The sequence below is a fragment of the Cervus canadensis genome, chromosome 20, assembly GCF_019320065.1.
Source record: "Cervus canadensis isolate Bull #8, Minnesota chromosome 20, ASM1932006v1, whole genome shotgun sequence".
Lineage (NCBI taxonomy): Eukaryota > Metazoa > Chordata > Mammalia > Artiodactyla > Cervidae > Cervus > Cervus canadensis.
The window spans coordinates 5,172,410-5,192,021 of record NC_057405.1 but is presented as its reverse complement, the minus strand read 5'-3'; positions in this window follow the sequence as shown (position 1 = coordinate 5,192,021).

Here is a 19,612-nt window from a genome sequence, read left to right as displayed (position 1 = left end):
TAATATACAATAGTTCTCTTTTTTAATTGAAAGCATATATTTTATCTCCAGTTGATTCTTGTTCTTATTGCATGCTTTTAAACATCTTCCTCAAAATTGTGGTGTAAAGGTGGTTCATAAAACAACTGCTTAGAATTGCTATATATCACATTATCTGGATACAAAAAGTAGTGTCATTATAGTCGAGATGAAAATTGATTTGGAGTATTCCCTAGTAACTTCCTAGGTGGCACAGTATAAAGAATTTGCCAGCAATGCAGGAGACATGGGTGATGGATTTTAATCTCTGGGTGGGGAAGATCCCCCAGGGGAGGAAATGACAAGCACCTGCAGTATGCTTGCGTGGACAATCACATGGACAGAGGAGATCGCCAGGCTACAGTCCACAGGATAACAAATACTTGGACAAAATTGAGTAACTGAGCATGTGCTAGTAAAGAACATAGTCCTTCTAAACTCAGTTCGGTTCAGTTCAGTCGCTCAGTCGTGTCCGACTCTTTGCAACCCCATGGACTGCAGCATGCCAGGCCTCCCAGTCCATTACCAACTTCTGGAGTTTACTCAAACTCAAGTCCATTAAATCAGTGATGCCATCCAATTATCTCATCTTCTGTTGTCCCCTTGTCCTCCAGCCTTCAATCTTTCCCAGCATCAGGGTCTTTTCCAATGAGTCAGTTCTTCACATCAGGTGGCCAGTATTGGAGTTTGAGCTTCAGCATCAGTCCTTCCAATGAGTATTCAGGACTGATTTCCTTTAGGATGGACTGGTTGGATCTCCTTGCAGTCCAAGGGACTCTCAAGAACTTCTCCAACACCACAGTTCAAAAGCATCAATTCTTCAGTTCTCAGCTTTCTCTATAGTTCAAATCTCACATTCATAGATGACTACTGGAAAAACCATAGCTTTGACTAGATAGACCTTTCTTGGCAAAGTAATGTCTCTGCTTTTTAACCTGCTGTCTAGGTTGGTCATAACTTTTCTTCCAAGGATCTCCTTGGAATTTCATGGCTGCAGTCACCATCTGCAGTGATTTTGGAGCTGCCCAAAATAAAGTCTGCCAGTGTTTCCATCTATTTGGCATGAAGTGATGGGACTGCATGCCGTGATCTTAGTTTTCTGAATGTTGAGCTTTAAGCCAACTTTTTCACTCTCCTCTTTCACTTTCATCAAGAGGCTCTTTAGAAGATCTTTGCTGTCTGCCATTAGTGTGGTGTCATCTGTGTATCTGAGGTTATTGATATTTCTCCTGGCAATCTTAATTCCAGCTTGTACTTCATCCAGTCCAGTATTTCTCATGATGTATTCTGCATATAAGTTAAATAAGCAGGGTGACAATATACAGCCTTGATATACTCCTTTCCCAACTTGGAACCATTCTGTTGTTCCATGTCCAGTTCTAACTGTTGCTTCTTCACCTGCATACAGATTTCTCAGGAGCAGGTCACGTGGTCTGATATTTCCGTCTCTAAGAATTTTCCACATTTTATTGTGATCCACACAGTCAAAGGCTTTGGCATAGTCAATAAAGAAGAAATAGATGTTTTTCTGGAGCTCTCTTGCTTTTTCAGTGATCCAATGGATGTTGGCAATTTGATCTCCGGTTCCTCTGACTTTTCTAAACCCAACTTGAACATCTGGAAGATCACAGTTCATGTACTGTTGAAGCCTGGCTTGGAGAATTTGAGCATTACTTTGCTACCATGTGAGATGAGGGTGATTGTGTGGTAGTTTGAGCATTCTTTGGCATTGCCTTTCTTTCACTGGAATGAAAATTGACATTTTCCAGTCCTGTAGCCACCTCTGAATTTTCCTAATTTGCTGGCATATTTAGTGCAACACTTTCACAGCATCATTTTTTAGGATTTGAAAGCGCTCAACTGGAATTCCATCACCTCCACTAGCTTTGATGGTAGTGATGCTTCCTAAGGCCCACTTGACTATGCATTCCAGGATGTCTGGCTCTAGGTGAGTGATCACACCGTTGTGATTATCTGGGTCATGAAGATCTTTTTTGTATAGTTCTTCTGTGTATTCTTGCCACCTCTTCTTAGTATCTTCTGCTTCTGTTAGGTCCATATAATTTCTGTCCTTTACTGTGCCCATCTTTGCATGAAATGTTCCCTTGGTATCTCTAATTTTCTTCAAGAGATCTCTAGTCTTCTATTGTTTTCCTCTATATCTTTGCATTGATCACTGAGGAAGGCTTTCCTATCTCTCCTCGCTATTCTTTGGAACTCTGCATTCAAATGGGTATAGCTTTCCTTTTCTCCTTTGCCTTTCACTTCTCTTCTTTTAATAGCTATTTGTAAAGCCTCCTCAGACAACCATTTTGCCTTTTTGCATTTCTTTTTCTTGGGGATGGTCTTGATCACTGCCTCCCATACAATGTCACGAACCTCTGTCCATAGTTCTTCAGGCACTCTGTCTATCAAATCTAATCTCTTGAAACTACTTGTCACTTTCACTGTATAATCATAAAGGATTTGATTTAGGTCATACCTGAATGGTCTAGTGGTTTCCCCTACTTTCTTCTACTTAAGTCTGAATTTGGCAATAAGGAGCTCATGATCTGAGCCACATTCAGCCCCAGTCTTGTTTTTGCTGACTGTATAGAGCTTCTCCATCTTTGGCTCAAAGAGTATAATCAATCTGACTTTGGTATTGACCATCTGGTAATGTCCATGTGTAGAGTCTTCTCTTGTGTTGTTGGAAGAGGGTGTTTGCTATGACCAGTGCATTCTCTTGGCAAAACTCTATTAGCCTTTGCCCTGCTTCATTCTGTACTCCAAGGCCAAATTTACCTGTTATTCCAGCTATTTCTTTGATTCCTACTTTTGCCTCTGGTCCCCTATAATGAAAAGGACATCTTTTTAAGGTGTTAGCTCTAGAAGGTCTTGTAGGTCTTCATAGAACCATTCATCTTCAGCTTCTTCAGTGTTACTGGTCGGGGCGTAGACTTGGATTACTGTGTTATTGAATGGTTTGCCTTGGAAAAAAGCAGAGATCATTCTGTTTTTGAGATCGCATCCAGTTACTGCATTTCAGACTCTTTTGTTGACCATGATGGCTACTCCATTTCTTCTAAGGGATTCCTGCCCACAGTAGTAGATATAATGGTCATCTGAGTTAAATTCACCCATTCCAGTCCATTTTAGCTCTCTGATTCCTAAAATGTCGATGTTCAATCCTGCCATCTCCTGTTTGATCACGTCCAATTTGCCTTGATTCATGGACCTCACCATATGCAAAATTAGATAGCCAGTGGAAATTTGCCGTGACACGGGCGGCTCAAAACTGGTTCTCTGTAACAACCTAGAGGGGTGGGATGGGGTGGGCATTCAGAGGGAGGTTCTAGGAGTGGACATATGTATACCTATGGGTGATTCATGTTGATATATAGCAGAAACCAACACAACATTGTAAAGCAATTATCCTCCAATTAAAAAAAATTAAACAAATAACAGGAACAGAAAACAATACCACAAATGGAATATAGTCTTTAGTTTACAAGGTCTCAAAAATCTTAGTTAATGTGAATGTCATTCCTATAAAGATAGCTTCCTGATGTTATTATACTTGTAGCATGAAAGAAAAAATATATCCTATTTTCTTTTCAAGCTTAATTTAAATTAAAAAAATTGGGGGGAGTGGAGGTTTTCTTTTTTTTTACTCAAAGAATCTGAATTTGATCTTCATCTAGGTATCTTCTATTTCTGACTGAAATGCATGAAGTACAATGAGATAACGTAAAACTGATAGACTGTACATGTAATTCAGTTTATAAATACTCATCGAAAACACAAAATGAAAGATATATAACATTACCCACAATATCCATGGTCATACATACCGCATTTGATTTCAATACCTGCCCAAGTATCCACATTTTTTTCATATGCATATTCAATAGTCATAGTTAATTTATTTGCCTTTCCCATTAGAATGTATGTTTCCTGCCATCAAGAGTCTTTTTCCATTCCTTCGTGTTTGTAGCTTCTAGGTCTGTACTTCAAATAAATTAGCTGTCTTATAAGATGTTTTGATAATGAATAAATGAGGGAGGGAGAAGAAGGAAAAGGAACACAAAGAAAATGTAAGCTACCTAAACCATGATAGAAGCACCTCCCCAAGGAGGTGTGCATAAGACACTCCAATCTAAATGTTCTTTGTAAATTAACATTTCCAGACATGCATCTGTCAAATAGTGCAAAACGAGTGGGCTGCAATGACTAAAGAATTTTAAATCAAGTGGGTCTGAAAAAAAATAAACACATAGTTTATTCAAAACAGGTATTTATCGGGTTTTGAAAAATAGATACTTAATTGCTATTAAACACCTTCTGTGTTGTTCTACTTTTTAACTATAGAAACCCCAGGCAAATAACATAACTTGTGTGACTCAGGGTCCCTAAACACAAAATGAAGATGAAAATATCAGTCTTCCCTGTTTTAGAAAGTCATGAAAACCAAAGAAGTTAATGTGATATAAGGTGATAGTCATGTTCCAGTAAAAATATTTGACATGTTAGTGCCTAACCATCTGACTGTTTATACTTTTAAGATTTCTTTTGTATATCTAAACTCAGATAATATACTTTTGATTGTGAGATAATATTTGATAAACCACGTTAAGCCATTTCTCTTCACTAAATTATTTTGAATTTTAATTTAGTAATTTATTATGCTGTTAAATCCATGACAGGTGTTTCATCAGACATAGTTAAAGAACAAAGAGCAAACACTCAGCTGCTCACAAAGTCACACCTGAGAGGGCTTCCTCTGACATCAGATGAAATAATTTCAAATCACAGAAGATTTTATACAATTCAATAGAGAAATCAAAGGCTCAAAGAGAGACATCAGAAGATAAAATGAGGTGAAAATATAATTATGAAAGGCAAGTTAGCAGATAATTCGTGTAGCATACCTGTGTACTTACTGCAGTTTGCATATTGCAGAGCTGTCATATGATATTCAAGAAGCAGGATTTGTACCGAGGAATTTTTAACATAAACACAGGTAAATCTTACAGAGTATATGTATATGGCAGGATTTTTAATGAGCTGAGCTACACAGAAATATTAAAAAAGGAAATATCACACATAGAATCTAAAGAAATAATACAAGTAAATCTATTTACAAAACAGATGCAGTCACAGACATAGAAAACCAACTATGGCTACCAGAGGGGAAAGGGAGGGCAAAGAGGGATAAATTAGGAGTATGGGATTAACCAATACACACTACTATATAAACAATTAAAAACCAACAGGATTTACTGTATAGCACAGGGAACAATGCTCAGTATCCATGGTAACCTGTAATGGAAAATAACCAGGAAAAGCTATATGTATATAGATAGATAGATAGATGAACCACTTTGTACACATGTAACTAACACAGTATTATATATCATCTATTAAAAAGTAAAAACCATTTATTAGTCAAAAAAAGAAAACACAAACTAAAGTGAGTTTTCCAAGAGAATCACAACCACACACGTACACACACATAAACTTATACATATACATGCATACACATGCTAGCCTTAATGTTTTGCAAACAGACTTGTCAAGGAAACCTGTTTGTATTCTAAATCTCTCACTGCATATGTGCATACCCATATAGACAAACAAAGTACGTGTTTTTAATATGCTGTCAGCATCTGGCTGCATTTACTTAATCATTTACTTACTAGTACATAAAGACACAATAAAACGTTGCAAAGTCATACTTTATAAACCACATGTGAAGAGAAGAGAGAAGCCCGGCCCAGTGTTTAGGGTCTGAGGCCTCTTAAAATAAGTTGTGAATTGCCCTTTTTAATCAGGACACCGAGGAAGAGAAGGATTTCTTTTGAGTGCAGGCACTTCAGAATTCCTGGTGTCAAGTGGAAGCCCACAGGCCTCAGAAGCCAGGCTCTTCTCCCTTGAAGAAGTTTCAGTGCATGCACATTAGATGCTTACATGCTCTTGAATGCAGCCTATTATAAGGACCACAAAGAAGAGATCAGTGAAAAGAATTTCTTACAGAAATAGGCACCACCCCAGGAGCCAGTTTTAGGCTGGGAGTAATAGAGAGATAAAATAGAAAGGTGGTGACCTTCATTCTTCATCTCCCTACAACTTGATGGCTTATTTTTGATATAAATCCTTTTAGCTAAAATATAGACTTTAAAAAAAGCATTAAAAACATCAGGCTTTAGTGAGGTGTGGGGAAGTGGAGGGGGTGCCTGTGGAGCAGAACTCTGATTACACAGAGGGGGTCGGCTCTTTTTACAGAACAAAATTTATTTTGTATGATTTACTTCCAGAGCTCATTCTTTATATCAATTCACCCTATGAGCTCATCAATTAGTTCCAAATATTTTAGAATAGAAGAGGATATTACTCTTTAAATAAAATCTAAAATGTTTGCTTATTATGTCTTCCTGAATGCTGTTACCTTCAGCCATTTTCATCTGGCTCTTATGAAAATTTTCAAGTAACTTACTAAATGCACCAAACAAAACTAACATTCTAATCTCAGGAGCATCCCAGTTATTACATAAAAAAATAATTTATGTAACTCCTGCTTTGCTCATTATCTTTCTTTACTTTGCATGTAAGTATTACTTTAGCTACTAATTACCCTGGTGTATGCATGCTACTTAACTCATTTTCATTCCAACCTGTCCCTAACTCAATTCTCAGTGACTTCAACTCTTTCAAAGTGAAAAGAGAAAGTGTTAGCCACTCAGTCATGCCTGTCTCATTGCAACCCTTTGGACTGTAGTCCACCAGGCTCCTATATCCATGGGATTCTCCAGGCAAGAATACTGGAGTGGCTTGCCATTTCCTTCTCCAGGGGACCTTCCCGACCCAGGAGTTGAACCCGGTTCTCCCGCATTGCAGGCAGATTCTTCACTGTCTGAGACACCAGGGAAACCCCACTAATGGCAATTCACACAAACCAAAAGAAAAAAAAAAGAGAGAGAGAGAATAAGAATCATGCTCTCCGATTTTAGCCCAATTCATGGAATGACAGCATTTACTTCATGACAGATCATACACACAACAGAATTAACTGTAATAAAGCTTCATAAGCCAAGAATCTACAGGACTCCCATGAACACAAAAAGTACGTTTTTCCCTAAATGAAGTGAGAGTTCTCATGGGTTCTGAATCATTCATTCTAACTGCACATGTATAGTAGGTATTTTTCAAGCTCTAATAATAATCTGTACATATTTCCCAATTATCTGTATATCTAACCTAAGTTTTCTAAACCTATATCTTCTTGGACTTTCTCCAGGTAATTAAAATGTGCTTTTTAAAAATAATAATCTAGTCATCATTTTGCTAATTTCCACATGTCCCTGTGTGAGAAGGAAGCGATGCTAGGATGTTGTGAGAGATGATACTGTCCTATCCCCCCCCAACAACTGATGAAATTAGAGACACCAGAGCAGAAACCTCAGGACTGAAGTTTCCAAGCTTGTACATGGCAAAGCCAGGTGACTCAGGAATCCCATCTCCTTTCCTTTTAGGGTGGGTATTCTACTGCTTGGAAAGGAAGTCCTCTGTGGAGGCTACCATGAAAGTTATGAAGGCTGATGCTTACGGGACTAGCAGGGAAGAATTCTGGAGTTTGGAGAGAATGTATTAGATGGGGAACCTGAAAGAACAATGGAAACTAGAAAAAAAAAAAAAAAAGAAGCAGCTGGGTGTAGTATTAAGGCAACAAACATTAAAGTGATTACCTTGAGCCAATCACTTAATATCTCTGGGTACCACGCATTTACTTGAGTTTGAACAGGCCAGTAAGTAGAGGACCTGTATGGGTCACTTGTTCTCTCAAGTGTCCTTTTTTTGTTTTTACAGATGAATAAACACAAATCTAAGGTCTCAAAAATGATAGAGTTAATTGTGGAACTAGAAAGCAAAGAATTTTGCAAAATTATGGTGATAATCTCTGCTTTGTCTAAGCCTTAGGGTTATTTGAAAAATCAAATAAAGTATATGAAAAACACCATTGAAAACTGGTTCTTATCCCATTTTGCCTGAGACAGAGTGCATTTTCTCAAATACAGAGCTGAAAGTGGGAGGTTCTGGTGAACCGGTACAAGATGTCAGTGATGCTAGGTACAACGTACACTTAATGTGTTAAACATCAGTTCAAATTTTATATATATATCACAATTCTATGGACAGAGGTCAAGGATGTTTTGAGTTGAAAAACAAAATGCAACTTGTACCTCAAACTGAAGAGTATCTATGATTCAGACCAAAGAACTTTGTGTCCTCAGGGCCAAAACCTGAGAATAATAGTTTTGGAACAGCTGAGAAAGTGCCAACAGACAGAAAAGAGTGATAGATTCAGGGGTAGATAGAGTAAAAAAAAAAAAAAAATACAGCGGATGGACAACTGTAAAAGGAAGGTTCTGGCAAAAAATGGCATCAAGCCAAGCCAGGATGAATTTATCTCAAACTGGGCATACATGGTGTAACTTCCTTTTGCATTTCAGCTTAATTCTGTTATTGTTTTGGTTTACTTTTAGACACTTCTAGAGTAGTAAAAAGAATGAAGAGAAGACATAGCAAAAGAAACTCAAAGGCAAAATGTTCAAATTTTTATAGTTCATAATTTTCTGAAAAGCAAAACTAAGAATTCAAACATAGCAAAACAGGATGTGTTTGCTTTGAATGTGCATTTAATCTCATCAAAATTAGGTATTCTTTTACTGTGATTTCTGAGGGCTTCTCTGGTACCTCAAACAGTAAAGAATCTGCCTATAGTGCAGGAAACGCAATTTTCATCCCTTGGTCAGGAAGATCCCCTGGAGAAGGGAATGGCAACCCACTCCAATATTTTTGCCTGGAGAATTCCATGGACAGAGGAGCCTGGCGGGCTACAGTCCAGGAGTTACAAAGAATCAGACAAGACTGAGTGACTAACATTTTACTGTGATTTATGTAGGAGTAGATACATTTCCAGTATGGCTCCACAGAAGTGAAGTCTAGCCCCAAGCCCACTACTAGAAATGGTAATGGCATTTGAATCCATCAGATTTCCTCTGTGAGTTTCATTTGCTTCCTCTGTATAAAAGGGCCCTTGAACCAGAACACCTCCAAATCCCTTTGAAATTCAAAAATGTTGTAATTGGGGAATCACAAAATTCAGATTCTGGTCATTTGATTCTTCTTTTACATTTTTATCTCCTGCTGGAAAAGTGATGTTCTTGGCCACTCAGTGAAATTGGGAGGCAAGTGACAGGGGTAATTAATATTTCTATAGACTGTGAGATATCTAACCAGACAGATCTTTTGAGTCCTACCTCCAAGACTTACTGGCTAGAGAACTGCAGCGGTTGCAAAGTCTAAGATCACCCACCTGAAAATGCTGTTGGCTCTAACTCAGAGTGTGACTGTGGTGATTGAATAAGACAGTGTCTCAGTGTCTGGCACATGGTCTGCAGCCCATAATTTTTTCTTGCTTGCTTTCCTTTTGGATTAAACTGACATAATACATAGTTTGTAGCTAAAAGAGTAAGACATAATAAACAACTTGAAAAACAGTAAATTTCTGCTCTCCGTCATAATGAGTATTTACCACCAGCCCCAATACAAGGACCATCCATTCGTGATCATCTTGACCTGCCTTCACAACCCCCAGGCTAATCTCTTTTAATAACATTTTAAAATAAAGTGAAATAAATAATGCAGATATGAAATCTACAGCACCACTAAATTTCCGTTCTGAATTTCTGTAAATACTTATTCCTAATGATTCCACTGAAAGTTCAGTAATTAGTACAAGTGATTTAAACCAAAGCACTTTTGGCTTCATGACAATAGATACAGCTACTATGGTTATTTAGTGTATGAATTGCTGTACACCTTTCTTTCTCCCCAGAGTGATGTTAATTTGTTCTGGTAGCAGCAGAAGAAAACAGTTGTCCTAGCCATATCACTTACAGCGTTGGCAAAGAATCACTTTAATTCCTCTTTGAATTGACATGGAATGAATCAGAAGATTCTGTTCTTGAGTGGTTCAGTTTATTCAATACCTGTATTTATGCAACCTTAATATACATATGCATCTTCAAAATAATCATACAACACATATATTCATGCATATACTTACACAAAGGTAATGCTTAAAAAATAAATTACTTCATCTATAGGCGCTGATTTTATTCAAAGCACACTGGCGCTGCTAACACCTAGTACATGGTCCTAATTTGAGGAATCATTCTTAAAAGGGGCTGAACAAATTCCAATCTGCCATATCAAGTAGGCTCAGAAGGAAAGGGTTATCATTTTTTTAATGAGTGGGGCTCTGACCCCTTCATTCAAGGTCAGACTGTGGAAATGTTAAAATGACACATGAGGCATGAATATTCATTTGACACGTAGATATAAACAAAGCATTATTGTTTTCGTATAAGTTACTGGTGTGGTAGAGATTTCTCATTAAAAGACAAATTTTCAGTTGAAAGCTGTTACTAGCTTACCAAAACACTGTCTGCTTTTACAATATATATGGCATTCCATCCAGAATGCCACATGGGCAGCCACTCTCTCAATAGGCTTTGGCACCCTGAAATACACACCCGGGATCGGTCCCTCCGGAAATCAGATTACTAACTTGTAACCAGTTTTATCTGTATCCAAGAGGGCTTCAGGCAGATCTGATGCTTCACGGGCTGAAAATGATCATTCCCCTCCATTCCCTCTTCCTGCACCATCAGATGGCTTCACATTCTGCCTCTTCTTGCCTGAACTGCTCCAAGAGTGTTCTGATTGGTCTGCCGAATTCCAGTCTTACTTCTTTCAAATATGTTTTTCACATTGCAGTCAAATCTGATCTGGCCTCCCTTTTAAAGTCAGCACGATGAACATGACTGAGCGGCCCTGGTGCTTCGTCTTGTTGCCTCTCTGCCTTGTGGGCTGTGTCCCAGCCATCCCGAGACACTTGCAGTGCTCAGAGCTGGATGCAGAGATTCTTGCCTCCGGGCCTTCCCAGTGGATCAGGGATAAAGAGACTGCCTGCATTGCCGTAGACCTGGGTTCAGTCCCCGGGTTGGGAAGATCCCCTGGAGGAGAGCATGGCAACCCCTGCAGTATTCTTGCCTGGAGAACCCCACGGACAGAGGAGCCTGGTGGGCTGCGGTCCATGGGGTCACAGAGCCGGACACGGCTGAAGAGACTGAGCACACAGGCACCCTTGCCTCCCGAGCTCTGCACGTTCTGTGCCCTCTGCCCAGGCTGGTAGCTCTCCTCCTCCCAGCCTTCCAATCAACCGCTAGAGCTTCATAGGCGAACTCCTGGCTGCTCTCCTTCAGACATTCATGCAGCTGTGACTCCCCCTAATAATGCTTTCCTGACACTCTCCAACCTCTTCTTAAGAGCTCATGATTTGTCCCTACATGATATTGGGACTCACCATTCTGTACCATAGCTTCTGGGATTCCCTTGTAGCTCAGTCTGTAAAGAATCTGCCTGTAATGCAGGAGACCTGGGTTCAATTCCTGGGCTGGGAATAGCCCCTGGAGAAAGAAATGGCAACCCACTTCAGTATTCTTGCCTGGGAAATCCCATGGACAGAGGGGCCTGGCGGGCTACAGTCCCTAGGATCACAAAGAGACAGACATGAGCTAGCAACTAAACCACAACCACCATAATTTCTGGTTTGCCTTTTTGTCTGTCCCATAAAATATTCTTATAAACTCCTTCAGTGCAAAGATTATATATTATCAACTGTGCTTTTATACCACAAGCAGAATAACCAGCACTTAATAGATGCTTAATAAATACTAGTAATGAATAAATAAAAATAATTAAAGTTAGTTATAAAGCTTCATGTGTTTAAGAGATGTCTTTATTCATTTACTTCCAAACAAAAATTCCATTCCAATCTAAGAAATATACTCTACTTAATAAATGAGTAATGAAAAAAATTTTTAATTGTTCTATGTTTAGTTATAAAAATATGTATCCTTTAAATAAATATTGTTAAATTTATTTTCATTTGAAACCCTGTTACTCAATTTCACCAAATAGAAAAACCCAAGAAAAATAAACTGCAATTTTAAAGCATTCCTTTCTTCCTTCTATTTCAAGGAAAGCAAATATGGAGAAAGTAGCCTTAATCCTAGCCCTTGCTGATCATTTCCCACATAACTCATTTAACTACCCTACTTCGATGGCTTCACTTAACTGTTCCGGTTACCAACTGCTGCACAACAAATCACCCCAAATTTAATTGCATAAAAATGAGGATCGTTTATTATCATCTCTCAAGATTCTGGGTGCTGACCTGGTTCATCTAATTGGTTGTTGCTCAGTGCCTCTCATATGGTTTTGGTCAGATGGTGAACTTGAGTTATTTTGATCATTTCCTCAATCATATGTCTCATGATGGATGCTGGCTGTCAGCTGCAGCTTCAGTGGGAGCTGTTGGCCAAAATACCTACAGGTAGCCTCTCTCCGTGGACTGGGCTTCCACAAAGCATGGAAGCTAGGTGCCAAGAACAGTTCCTAGTCTTTCTAACCCAGTCTCAAAACTCATGCAGTCTCGTTTCCCTCCAGTTTGTTCTTTGGAAAGAAGTTCATAAGGCCAGCTTATATTTTAAAGAGAAGAGACTTGGACTCTACCTCTTGATGAGAGGGCATGTTTTAAAGCCATCAAATTTACCTAACCACCAGTCTCCATTCTTGAGTGTTTTTTTTTTTTTGGGGGGGGGGGTGCACAAGTCATGTGGGATCCTAGCCTGCTGACAAAGAATTGAATCCGAGGCCCCTCCATTTGAAGTGGTGGGAGTGGTTTAGTCATTAAGTCATGTCCAACTTTTATAACTCCATGACTGCAGCCCACCAGGCTCTTCGGTCTATGGGACTTCCCAGGCAAGGATACTGGAGTGGGTTGCCATCTTCTTCTCCAGGGGATCTTCCTGACCCAGGGATTGAATACAGGTCTCCTACATTGCAGGCGGATTCTTTACTGACTGAGCCATCAGGGAAGCTCCCTTTGAAGGGCAGAGTCCTAACTACTAGACTGCTAGGTAAATCCCTAAACGTTCTTCTTTCTAATGGACCTACTACTTCACCCACCCCGCTCACTGCAGGCTTGCTTTGCCAGCATTTGACTGTCTATTCCTTCATGTTTGCATTTTCTTTCTGTAAGGTGAGCTCAGCCTGTTGAGAGACCACATGGGCGCCAGCGTTTAGAATGCTGCATCCATGTGGACATGAGAATGCTTGTGCTGGATCTGAGAGGACGGGCGCCTGTGTGTTCACATGTGTGGAGGGATGCAGCTGCTCGCAGATGTACTCCATTTTGCTGTAAACTCCCCTCTATTTTTGTCTATTAAATTGACTGATGTACATAAGACTATTGGGAACTGTAGTTTTTTTAGGTTATGATTGACTTTCTCTGAATCAGAAGTGGCTGATTCTCTTTTAAAATATTCTGTTTAGGGTGATAAAAAAATTTGAAAATAGATCATAGTGAGAATTATACATTGTTGATGTAATTAATGCCACTGAATTGTATGCTTAAGTGGTATTAATTGGCAAGTGCTATACATATGTATATTTACATACATATATGTATATGATCTATACCTATACACATATGTATATAGAAAGAATTGTAGTTTAAAAAATCAGTAATGGTGTATACTAAAAACCATTGAATTGTGCAGTTTAAATGGGCGAACTTGTTTGAGATATGAATTACATCTCAATCAAATTGTTAAAAATGTTCAAGGGAGAGATACTGCTTTTCACTACCCACAATTCTAAAGAAAGGTGCTCCTTTATTCATGGGATTCTCTTGGCAAGAATACTGAAGTGGGTTGTCATTTTCTTCTCCAAGGGATCTTCCCCACCCAGGGATTGAACCTAAGCCTCCTGCATTACAGGTGGATTCTTTACTGACTGAGCGACTCTCTATTCTATTCAATAATAGAAGAAAGAAAATTACGTCTTATGCAATCATTATGTGTGTAAACAGTGATACAAGGCTTACTGGTTACTGTTACAGTACAGCCTATTACTTGTGTACACTTTGCCAGCTGTAAGTTTTCAGAGATTTATTTTAGGTCTTTTGTCCTTTTGTCTGTTTATGGACAGTTATCAGAGGCTCTTTATGCTCCCAAACTTGAGGCACTTTATCTATGCTGACATTAGGTGAGCATCACATATACATTCAAAGACACTAGCCTCGGCCTAGGTAAGAAATCTAAGTCAGACTGTGAAGAGTTATGGATGGCCCTATGCATAAATGCTTTTCATTTTGGTATAAAACCTTTTCCTGTGTTGTACCTCTAATGACTTCCATCATTGAAATTTTTGGCTCTCAAGTGAAAATGTGGGCATATAATCAGCATATGGAAATATATATGGAGAACAGAGTAAAAATAAGACAACATGTGGGTGCTGAATTTTGTGTTTTGATTTGTTTTCATTTCAGGCTGGGCCCAAAGGGGGGGAAAAAAAAAAAAAGTTATCCAATCCAACCTCTTACTTTTAGTGAGGCTCAGTAAAAACATTTCAGCAGCCTGACATTCCAAATGAGCCCTGGCTATGGATCACTCATATTTCTGAATATCTGGTTCCAATTCTACTCTGGTCCATCCCATCCTATCCAATCCTAACAGGGACTACCACCCTCAGTCTGTCCTGTTAGAGCGCACTTGTCAGTAAACAGAAAAAATTACAGTGGTCTGATTAGTCTAAATAGCCTCTCTCTGCTCCGTTACATGGATGTTGAGAACATACAGAAAATGTGGCAGATACCCAAGATCTAGAGAATCAGAGAATATCAGGGAGAGATAAAAAGACCTTCTTCAATGAACAATGCAAAGAAATAGAGGAAAATCATAGAAAGGGAAAGACTAGAGATTTCTTCAAGAAAGCTGGAAATATCAAAGGGACATTTCATGTTAGGATGGGCATGATAAAGGACAGAAACAGTAAAGACTTAACAGAGGCAGAAGAGATTAAGTAAATGTGGCAAAAATATACAGAAGAACTGCACAAAAAAGATCTTGATGAGCTAGATAATGACTATGGAGTGGTCACTCACCTGGAGTCAGATATCTTGCAGTGTGAAGTCAAGTGGACCTTAGGAAGCATCACTATGAACAAAGCTAGTGGAGGTGATGGAATTCCAGCTGAGCTATTTAAAATACTAAAAGATGATGCTGTTAAAGTGCTGCACTCAATTGTCAGCAAATTTGGAAAACCCAGCAGGGACCACAGGACTGGAAAAGGTAAGTTTTCATTCAAATTCCAAATTAGGGTAGTCCTAAAGAATGTTCAAACTGCTAGAAAGTTGTGCTTACACATGGGAAGTAAGAAAGAAAGCAAGGGAATTCCAGAAGAACATCTACTTCCGTTTCATTGACTACTAGAAAGCCTTTGACTGTGTGAATCACAACAAACTGTGGAAAGTTCTTAAAGAGATGGGAATACCAAACCATCTTACCTGTCTCCTGAGAAACATGTTTGTGGGTCAAGAAGCAACAGTTAGAACCAAACATGGAAAAAGAGACAAGTTCAAAATTGTGAAAGGAATATGAGGAGGCTGGATACTGTCCCCCTGCTTATTTAATTTGTATGCAGAGCACATCACGCAAAATGCCAGGCTGGATGAGTTACAAGCTGGAATCAAGATTGTCAGGAGAAATATCAGCAGTCTCAGATATGCAGATAATACTATTTTAGTGACAGAATGCAGAGAAGAACTAAAGAATCTCTTGATGAGTCCTAAAGAGCCTCTAAAGAGACTCAAAGAATCTCTAAAGAGTCTCCTCCTAAAGGAGAGAGTGAAAAAACTGGCTTAAAATTCAACATTAAAAAATCTAAGATCATGGCATTCAGTCCCACTGCTTATGGCAAATAGAAGGGGAAAATGTGGAAGGAATGACAGATTTTCTCTTCTTGGGCTCAAAAATCACTGTGGATGGTGACTGTAGCCATGAAATTAGAAGATGCTTGCTTCTTGAAAGGAAGGCTATGACAAACCTAGACAGCATATTTGAAAGTAAAGACATCACTTTGCTGACAAAGGGCCATGTAGTAAAAGCTATGGTCTTTCCAGTAGCCACATATGGATGTGAGAGTTGGACCATAAAGAAGGCTGAGCATTGAAGAATTGATGCTTTTGAACTGTGGTGCTGGAGAAGAGACTCTTGAGGGTCCCTTGGACTGCAAGGAGATCCAACCAGTCAATCCTAAGGGAAATCGACCCTGAATACTCACTGGAAGGACTGATGCTGAAGCTGAAGCTCCAATACTTTGGGTACTTGATGAGAAGAACTGACTCACTGGGAAAGACCCTGAAGCTGGGAAAAATTGAAGCAAAAGGAGAAGAGGGTGGCAGAAAATGAGATGGTTGGATAACATCACTGATTCAATGGACATGAACTTGGGCAAACTCCAGGAGATAATGTGGGACATGGAGTCCTAGCGTGCCGCAGTCCATGGGGGCTCAAAGTCATGCGGGCACAACTTAGTGACTGAATAAGAACAACTCAAGATCTAGAGACCCTAGACTACTCTATTTTAAAGATCACACACCTCACACTTGAGTGTCTAGAAAATAACTAAATCAATGAAACCTCTGAAAAAACATCTTCTCTGGAGGATGTAAGCTAGCATAAACTACTTAAAAAACAAAACTTTAAAGAAATGACTATTAAGTACATTATTTAACCAATTGTCTTACCACCATGCTCCACTTTACTATTTGCAGGACACCCTGATTACACTATTTAGTCATATCTCTTTCAATGATAAACTTAATGACTTCAATTAAGTCATATTCTCTACATCTGTGAAATCTATTCTTTTGGGCTGTTATAACAGAAAACCATGAAATGGGTGGTTTATCAACAACAGAAATTTATGTCTCAAGGTTCTAGAGACTCCAATTCATGATAAAAGTGCCAACAGATTCAGTGCCCAGGAAAAACCTGTTTTGTGGCTCATAGAAGGTCATCTGGTAGAAGGGGTAAGGGAGCTCTCTGGTGTCTCTTCTACAAGGGCATTAATCCTGGCTTCCAAAGAATGTTTCCTAATCTTACAGAACCTGAGAGAAGATTCTCAACCTTATCACACCTACTTCCCCTTTTATTACAAATATTTGACATTCTCTCCACTATACGGAAATGAAGTTCATAGATAATATAATCTACAGTACATACAACTTCAAAGAATCAATATAATGGCATGGCATGTAAAAAGAAAATAAGAGGAAAGTAATTTATCATAAGGTATTGTGTAGTTTACATGTAAATGTTTGAAAACTGCACTAGAAAACAAAATAAAGTGATTACACATTTGCATCCATTAGCAATAACTTAAATGAAAGAGCTACAAAGCTTACTGATTTAGGTGTGTTTTATTTGCTATATAAATTCCACTACAATAAGAGTGTTGGTAATTTGATTTTGTTATGTAAGAAAAAAATAATTCTACAGTTCTGAACAAAATAAAGTGCAGCCTTCCCTAGATTTATGCATTTGTATTCCAGGTAACTCAGCATAACTATGATCATGAAAAAAAAAAAATCACTTTGTGTTTATGTGTATAAAAGAATTATGTTCCAGTCCCAGAAAATTAAAATCTGTTTCTGACTCACAAAAATATCTGGTGGAATACTCCAAAATCCTATAAAAATTAAGACAAATTTTCGACATGCTGGCTAGCTAGCAACCCAGGTCACTCCTCCTAAATGGTTCTCATTCATCTAAACTTGAGACAACTAAAAATGCCTTCATAAACGCCCCAAAAGTCCTTTAGAAAGAAGATCCACCCACCATGAGAACTATGTTCTAGGTTTGCCAGCATGAGCTACTCTTTCTAGGCTGTGTCCTGGACTGCCCCGGTCCCTTGGTGGACAGGGTGTCCTCACACTGCTGACCGCGAATGGTCTTACATTTGGGATTAGATTCTCTAGAGCATTAGATTGTATATCTGGTGTCTTTTTACATAGCTCACATATTTGAAGAAGGCATCCTCTCCCCTTTATGATTCTACCTAAATGTCAACAAGAAAATCCTTGGGAATCTCCCCCTGATTTGGAATTCTTCCTGTAGCTCTAAAGCTCCAGCCAGGGGCTCTCATACCTTGTCGTGAGGCTCAGCCTCTCACACACTGGATCAGGATGCACCAGATAAGCTGTCCCTTCTATTTCTGAGAGAGACTTCATTCCAACTCTGCTGTCCTTCCTGTCCCATAATAAGGTTGTGTTTATTTTGCAAAGGGACAAATCCACCCCTTGTTGGGATTATCAAGGTGAGACAGTGGACACTCAGTGACCTTTCAGTCCTCTCAGCAAATAAACACTAGACTGAATATTGAATCTGGGATTCTGGTGAACTGTACTAGACAGAACTTTCCACCCCAGGAATATGTCCTCAGCCTTCCTTCATTTTTCTGAAGTCAGCGAGGGTGTGGGTTTTGTAAGTGTCAAACAAAATGTCACAACTTATCATACTTGATCTGCTCCAAGCTTTTTATTCTCCTCCCTCCCAAAGCATGGACTTCCCTGGTGGCTCAGACCATAAAACGTCTGCCTATAACATGGGAGACCTGGGTTCAATACCTGGGTCAGGGAGATCCCCTGGAGAAGGCAATGGCAACCCACTCCAGTACTCTTGCCAGGAAAATCCCATGGACGGAGGAGCCTGGTGGACTGCAGTCCATGGGGTCGCAAAGAGTTTGACAGGACTGAGTGACTTCACTTTCTTTCTTTCTTTCTCCTGAAGCAACATCTAAAAATAATCAGTCGATGTAAACTGGGAAAATGCCACACTTTTCTTCTCTGGGCTAGTCCAGCCCTCCTCTGCCTAAGCCTAGGACAGCATTTTCCTTGGAAGAAAAATCTGATCATGATGATATAAGGTGAGGAGAGGAACAATTAACCATCTACAACTGCATTTAAGGTTGTCATGAGACATATTCACAGCAATTAATATGATTTAGCAGATTAACTCTGGAATAGTTATTTAGTTATAAAACTTCTGCAATGTAGTTTAAGAGGAAATATTTTTTAAACTGTGACAGATACCCCCCCATTCCTTTCGGTTATTTTCCTGCTTTCTCTGGGGGGAAACCCCCAGCCCACATCTATACACACACACACCCTTGTGAGCAGAGATAAATAAAGACCAGTCACTTCTTCCGCTCCCTTTGGTCTGTGATTCGCATCTGTGAACAGTTGTCCGTTTGTAGTTGCTGCCTGCTGGCAAGAGCAAGTGTACTTCTTAATCTATTTCACACTATGAGGGCCCAAAGAGAGATCACTCCGTTTCCCTTAATTTTGCTAAAGAGGCCTGTGCTTTTCAGGGTGGAGCTTAGAAAGAAAACCAGCAGGAAAGTCAAGTGCACTTGATGGAAAAACAGCCCACAGCTCCGAGTTTCACAGGTCGGTGGAGCCCCCGCAGCTCTGCCCGAGAGCAAGCCTGGGATATCAAGCCTCTCCGCCAACGTTGCAGGCACACAAGTTCACAACACATTAAGAAATGAGACTTTCTCATTACGAGGCAGTCTACTCAACCGAGTTATCAGAGGATTGAAATAAAATGATTTCAGGCATCCTTTCTTAAAAGGAAAACAC